Source organism: Borostomias antarcticus, assembly GCF_949987555.1.
Source record: "Borostomias antarcticus genome assembly, chromosome: 1".
NCBI classification, from domain to species: domain Eukaryota; kingdom Metazoa; phylum Chordata; class Actinopteri; order Stomiiformes; family Stomiidae; genus Borostomias; species Borostomias antarcticus.
In genome coordinates, this window is record NC_140234.1 from 35,733,583 (window position 1) to 35,740,851 (window position 7,269).

A 7,269-nucleotide genomic window follows, 5' to 3' on the forward strand; every position below is an offset into this window, starting at 1 on the left:
TTTCCCATGATTCTACCACATCCCTCGTGTCCTACTCCTGTTCTTTATTAAGGCTGGTGATAGGGCTCCTGTTCTTTATTAAGGCTGGTGATAGGGCTCCTGTTCTTTATTAAGGCTGGTGATAGGGCTCCTGTTCTTTATTAAGGCTGGTGATAGGGCTTAGGGCCTCTGAGCAGGTCGCTGGAGGAGAGCACACTGCTGCTTCTCCCTGTGGCCCCCTCGGACGCCTCCCCTGTCCCTGCTCCCCTGGCGGCCGGGGCGTGGCGGTCGCAGCCCCTCATGTTGTTCCCCATCAGGGCCTCCATGGGGCTGAGGGGCAGGGCGGAGGGGCCGGCGTCTCTGGGAGTCAGGGAGGAGGAGGTCGCCAGGAAGCGGGAGCTGGGCCTGGGCTCCGACAACGCCGGCTGCTGGGTCTCCAGGTTCAGGGTGGGTTTGGGCTTAGCGGCCGCAGCCCTGGTACCGGCATCGGGTTTGTCGAAAGCAGCAGCTTCGGTAGCGGCCAAGGCCCTGGTACCGGCATCGGGTTTGTCGAAAGCAGCAGCTTCGGTAGCGGCCAAGGCCCTGGTACCGGCATCGGGTTTGTCGAAAGTAGCGGCTTCGGTAGCAGCCGAGGCCCTGGTACCGGTGCTGGGTTTGGCGGTGGAGCCGTCTCCGGTAACGCTCCCCTCTGCTTTCACCCCTCTGCACTCCTCATTCTCAGGGTGATCCTAGAAGACAAATTTAATGTTGTCAATAAGCAAGTCCGTCAGGGACTCCTTAGTCTTGCCTAGACAGACCTTTCTCCACGCTCGTTTTGAGCTGTTTCAGCTCCAAAGAAAGGTCTGTCTGCACCCGATGATCATTCTGATATGGAGGAAAAAACACCATCTTTTTTTTTAAACCAATCACAATTGTCTTAGGCAGGATTGAATCTGATCCATTGAGCTAGACTAGGGTGTCTTCAACCTTGAAGGGTTCTCATATACCTGTGATCTTCTATACCAGGATACGCTCAGAGACCTGAAAACCACACAGCACTGCTGTCGGGTCAAAACCACATATCTCCATTGTGGTGATTTTTTTTTTTCTTTGAAAGCTGCGACTACACTTTACAACCTCTTTACACCTCTTAGCCTCGGGACCAATTAAATGTATTCTAAACAGCTCATCATACTGTATGTGATTTTATGTTCAAAAACAGAAATTTGATGTTCTTGTCAACATTCTGAAAACATTTTGGAGATACAAGGTTTTGACCCGACAGCAGCGATAGGCTTGTTGCCCCCATCAACACACAACTGATATTCACTTCCTACCCTCTTCTGCTTGTTCTTTGTCTCTCCCTCTCCGTCGGAGCTGCTGGAGTCCTGGGGAGAGACATGCAATGGTTAAAGGGTATGTCATTAAAGGGTATGTCATTGATGTCAGACAATATCCGAACGTTGGTTTTCTGACACAGCATTTCTATTGGTGCACTCGCTACCTTCTTCTTCTTCTTCTTCTTCTTCTTATCACTGCCTGATGAGTAGGAGCCCTAGGGCACACACAGAAGTATGCTCAGCTTCAAGTGTACCCTTGTCAGGACCTTCAAGTGTTCCCTTGTCAGTACGGTCACATCCTTGCACTGCCGTACTGCAATTCTGATCATATCGATCCCTGGTGCACTCACCTTTTTATGTTTCTTCTCCTTCTTCTTCTTCTTCTTCTTTTTCTTCTTCTTCTTCTCATCCTCACTGCCAGAGGAGGAGTCCTAGACATGAAACAGAGCACAGTGAGACTTTAATCACTACCAGCCTTCCGGCTGCCTCCGGTGGTGCTGCTCATGTATGCAGCACTCTGTGAGCTGATTCTGAAGGGAATCTGTTACATTTATTCATCAGGCCGGGCTGCTGGAAATAAACCTTGAATTCATTCATGTTCACCTTGTTCTTCTCCTTCTTTTTCTTCTTCTCCTTTTTCTTCTTCTTCTTCTTATCTTTCTTCTTCTTCTTCTTCTTCTTGTCGTCCTCACTGTCCGATGATGAGTCCTGGACAGGAATGGTGTTGGTTGCAATTTATAGTGAGTACAACACTGCTAACACTCCATACCAGTTGCAGAGTATTAAAGCAATACCAAACACCTTTCTATGGAGAGGTACCAGAAGGGTTACTGTGTCTTTAACAACAACAAAACTTACATCCTCCTTCTTCTTCTTCTTCTTCTTTTTCTTCTTCTTCTCCTCTTCAGTGTCAGATGAGGAGGAATCCTGCATACAAATTTCATGATGATGTCGAGCTTACAGCAAAAATAGACACTGATTACAGCAGTAGAAGTCACATGCAACACAAGACAAGAAAAACTAGAAACGGTTACATATCGACATACAATGGTTCGTAAGCATAGTCTTAAATTCTACATAAGAAGGAAGAATTTCAAGTTTAAAAGTGCGTTGGAGGACATTCCAAGAGTCAGAGCATCAGAGCTGCTCAGGGGACCCTATAGCAGCAAGTCATTCCATCTAGTCATGTAGGTTCTATGAGTCACCAACATCAACAACGTTGTAATATAAGAAGGTAGTTTTCCTATAAGGGCTTTAAAGATAAACAAATACCAGTGCTTGTTGTGCCTCTCAGTAAGAGAAAGCTTAGAGAAGAGAAAAGAAATGACATCCAGAGTCTTCAGGGTTGGAGCCGCAGCATTCCTATAAATTACACCATAGTCCAAAACTGATAAGAAAACTACCTCCACAATCCTTTTCCTACTAATTAAAGGAAAGCTCATTCTGTTTTTGTACAGAAAGACAATTTTCGCAACTTGGAGGCAAGGTTGTTTATATGGTATTTAAAAGATAATTTTCCAGTTACGTCTTTGTTTGAGATTCATCAATCACATTGGGATCCCAAACAAATTCTTCATACTCACCTTTTTTTTCATCTTCTTCTTTTTCTTCTTCTTCTTCTTCTTCTTGTCCTCTTCGCTGTCAGATGAGGAGGAATCCTGCATACAAATGATTGTTTTTCAGTTACAGCTTTGTTTGAGATTCATCAATCACATTGGGATCCCAAACAAATTCTTCATACTCACCTTTTTTTTCATCTTCTTCTTCTTTTTCTTCTTCTTCTTCTTCTTGTCCTCTTCGCTGTCAGATGAGGAGGAATCCTGCATACAAATGATTGTTTTTCAGTTACAGCTTTGTTTGAGATTCATCAATCACATTGGGATCCCAAACAAATTCTTCATACTCACCTTTTTTTTCATCTTCTTCTTCTTTTTCTTCTTCTTCTTCTTCTTGTCCTCTTCGCTGTCAGATGAGGAGGAATCCTGCATACAAATGATTGTTTTTCAGTTACAGCTTTGTTTGAGATTCATCAATCACATTGGGATCCCAAACAAATTCTTCATACTCACCTTTTTTTTCATCTTCTTCTTCTTCTTTTTCTTCTTCTTCTTCTTCTTGTCCTCTTCGCTGTCAGATGAGGAGGAATCCTGCATACAAATGATTGTTTTTCAGTTACGGCTTTGTTTGAGATTCATCAATCACACGCAAATTCTTTTCTCACCTTCTTCTTCATCTTCTTCTTTTTCTTCTTCTTCTTCTTCTTTTCTTTCTCTATATCTGAGTCGTCATCAGAATCCTGAGACAGACAAACCGTCAGTCATGTACACGTATGTAAGGCTAGCTAAACAACATAACACAAACCATGTCAGTCATAGGAGATAACAAGGCTCAGGGCCCACTTTGATAACACACCTCCTTCTTCTTCTGCTTCTTCTTCTTCTTTTTCTTTTTCTTCTTCTTCTTCTTCTTCTTCTTGTCATCATCACTATCAGAGGATGAATCATCCTGAGGGCCAGAGAACAGACACAACAGGTCACTGTGACCCACTGAACACACAGAGCCAGAAACACAGTCTGGTGTTGTAGGACTGCAGATCAGACCCTGTCATTCTCCTCTGTCTGTTCTCCATCCTACTCTAGAACTACAGATCTGCCTGTCATCCTCATCTGTTCTCTATCCTACTCTAGAACTACAGATCTGTCTGTCATCCTCATCTGTTCCCTATCCTACTCTAGAACTACAGATCTGTCTGTCATCCTCATCTGTTCTCTATCCTACTCTAGAACTACAGATCTTCTCCTTCTGCCTATCATTCTCATCTGTCTGTTCTAGGACTATATATCTGTCTGACATTCTCATCTGTTCGCCAACTCTCACCTTCTTTTGTTTCTTCTTCTTAGCCTTCTTTTTCTTATTCTTCTTCTTGTCCTTTTTCTGAGGAGAACAGATGGGCATTAATAATAATAATAATAATAATCACTCTGTGAGAAAAACATAGCCCTGAACATCCTCTGAGCAATTACGCCACAGTTCAGCAGCAATGAGTGTCACAGTGACAGGATGAGTGGACCTTCATTACCTTGTCATCCTCGCTATCTGAAGAAGAATAGGAGGAAGAGGAGGAGGATGAAGATGAGCTGTCATCAGAGGAACAGGACTTCTAGAGGGGGGTCAGAGAAAGTCAAGCATTAATAATGACTTAAAGATTTCAGGATTTTATTACGATCTCCAGTAGCTGATGCAAAACACTTTACTTACTTTGAGAGCTGTCTGGGAGAACTGATGTCAATGAGGGATTTGTAAAAGCTACTGCTGAATTAATGAGCCTGATTCAGGGTGTTTTGTGTTGTTGTTGTTGCTGTTGTTGTTGTGATAAAGTAAAGTACACAACCCTCTCACCTTCTTCTTCTTCTTCTTCTTCTTTTTGTCCTCTTCGCTGTCAGAGGACAAAGATGATGAAGAAGACGATGAAGAAAACGATGATGAAGATGATGATGAGGAGGAGGAAGAGGAAGAACTGGAATCCTGCAGTGGGAAGAGAGACCAACGAGAGCGAGATCAACGCCGACGGTGGGTTGCTGGAGAGATGTCCCATCCTATACTAACATCGTCAGTATACTGTACCACTGACACCACAAACCTCATCTTTCTTCTTCTTCTCCTTCTTCTTCTTCTTCTTCTTCTGTTTCTTCTCATCATCCTCACTGTCTGAAGAATCACAGCCAGACTCCTGTGGTAGAAGAACCAAAATAAGAAAACCTTTCACACCGGCTTCATCACCCAACTGTACACATGCAGCAATGCAAATCTTGACCCAAGACTCTTGATGTTCCAATGCAGAAGGTCAGCAGGGGTTCAATACCTCCTTCTTTTTCTTCTTCTTCATCTGCTTCTTTTTCTTGTCTTTCTTCTTCTCCTTCCCTCCTTCTCCCTCGTCATCACTCAGGTTCCCATCGGCGCAGGCCTCGGCGCCTTCAGTGGTCGTCAGGGTAACAGACACTTCCTCCCTGGCTTTGATCTTCTCCTTGTGCTGTGAAGATGGAGAGGAGAGAGACAGTGCATTGTGGGAAACATGGTAAAAGTACCATGCCTGCACTCTGATTTGCTGGTTGAAAATATCAACAAATAGAAATACATTTTCTGAAATATCCTGAGGGTAGGGTTTATATTGCCGGTTAATTTGGGACTAGACGGTGTGGAGGGTGTTGGTGACACGTAGACAGACATCTGTCTTTGACATCTTACCTTGTCATCATCATCACCCTCAACCTCTGAGCCCTGAGGAAGAGCAGGATACGTACATTTCATGTAACATCTGTGTCTTTTTTATGGAAAGAAGTCAAGTCAACAGCTTGTTTCCTCCTGTTCAACTATCTCCCCCACCTTGCCCTTCTTCTTGTCTTTCTTCTTCTCGTCTTTCTTGTCTGTCTTCTTTTTGTCGCTGTCATTCCCATCTAGCTTCTGTCCCATGGTGTACCACTCCTCACACTGCTCCACAATAGAACACAACACAACAGGATAGAGTCAACCTCTAACGGTTTTTAATTATTTATTATTATTATTATTATTATTATTATTATTGTACATTGCATTTGTTTTGTTGATTTGTATCTCTGTCCTCAGTGCTTCACAAGTATAATTAAAGGTTTGAAATGAGATGACAATGAAAGAGTAGAGTAGAATAGAATAGAATCAAACAGAATGGAAACAGAATACAATAGACAAAAGACAGTTGATACAGTATGACAGTGTGTCTATGATAAGAGTGTGATATACAGTATACAGTCCTGTAGCATCTACACTACATACAAAAGCTGTATACTGCATGGTGAGGAGAATGTGGCTAGGAGAGGAAACTCTTTTACCCCAGCAGATGACCTGACACACTCTCTTACCCCAGCAGATGACCTGACATACTCTCTGATTTGTCTGTTGTTTCTAGTGAATCTGGTTCTGTCCTTGGAAGGAAAGTGTTTTTTAGTGCTACTGTACCCACACATCTCACTGCCGTGCTGTATGTTACCTTCTGTTTCTCCGGCTCACTGTCGGAACAATCCTGGAGGAAGAACATTAAGAAATCAGACGACAACATGGGAAATATGAAGGTTCATAATCATTTCCGATCATATTGTCAGCTTGCAGTCAAACGAACTGTTCTGGTTGGTGGGTAGTTGGAATTCTCCATTTGAATGGTCTGTTTTTGACAGTATTGTATCAGAGTATCATAGAGTGTGTAGAGAATCCTAGTCACACTATGTCTCACCTCCTTCTTCTTCTTCTTCTTTTTATCCTTTTTCTTCTTGTCCTTGTCACTGTCGGAGGATGAGGATGAGGAGGAACTAGAGTCCTGTGTTGGAAGAATACAGACCTCATTATACAGTAATCCTAATCATATCATTCTGTTAACATGCCTGTCAAACCCACACACATCTCCATTGGGGCAGCAAGGCTAAGGTTAAGGCTGTGTACTGTACAATCCTCCAGATATTACATACAACTTTATATACCTTCTTCTTGGTCTGCTTCTTCTTCTTCTTGGTCTTCTTCTTCTTCTTCTTCTTCTTCTTCTCTTCTTCTTCACTGTCTGATGATGATGAAGAGGATGACGAGGATGAGGATGACGAGCTGGAGGAATCCTAAGAGAGAACAAAGAGAAAGTTGTTGCGACACAGAGGAGAGGGAATACATGCTGTGATCATTAAAAGGAGTGGTGTTCTAGAACACATGTCAGATCTCAAACTGATAGATCAAAGCTCATTAAAGGGAGTGGTGTTCAAGAACGCATGTCAGATATCAAACTGATAGATCAAAGCTCATTAACCCTTTTATTTTATTTATATAGCACATGTTCATACAAGCAAATGTAGCACACCGTGCTTTACAGAATACATTTTTAAAAAGATTTAGTACAATGCCAACATTTCGAATATTAATTGCATTTTTCCTATATTACTAGAAAGTGCAATTTCTC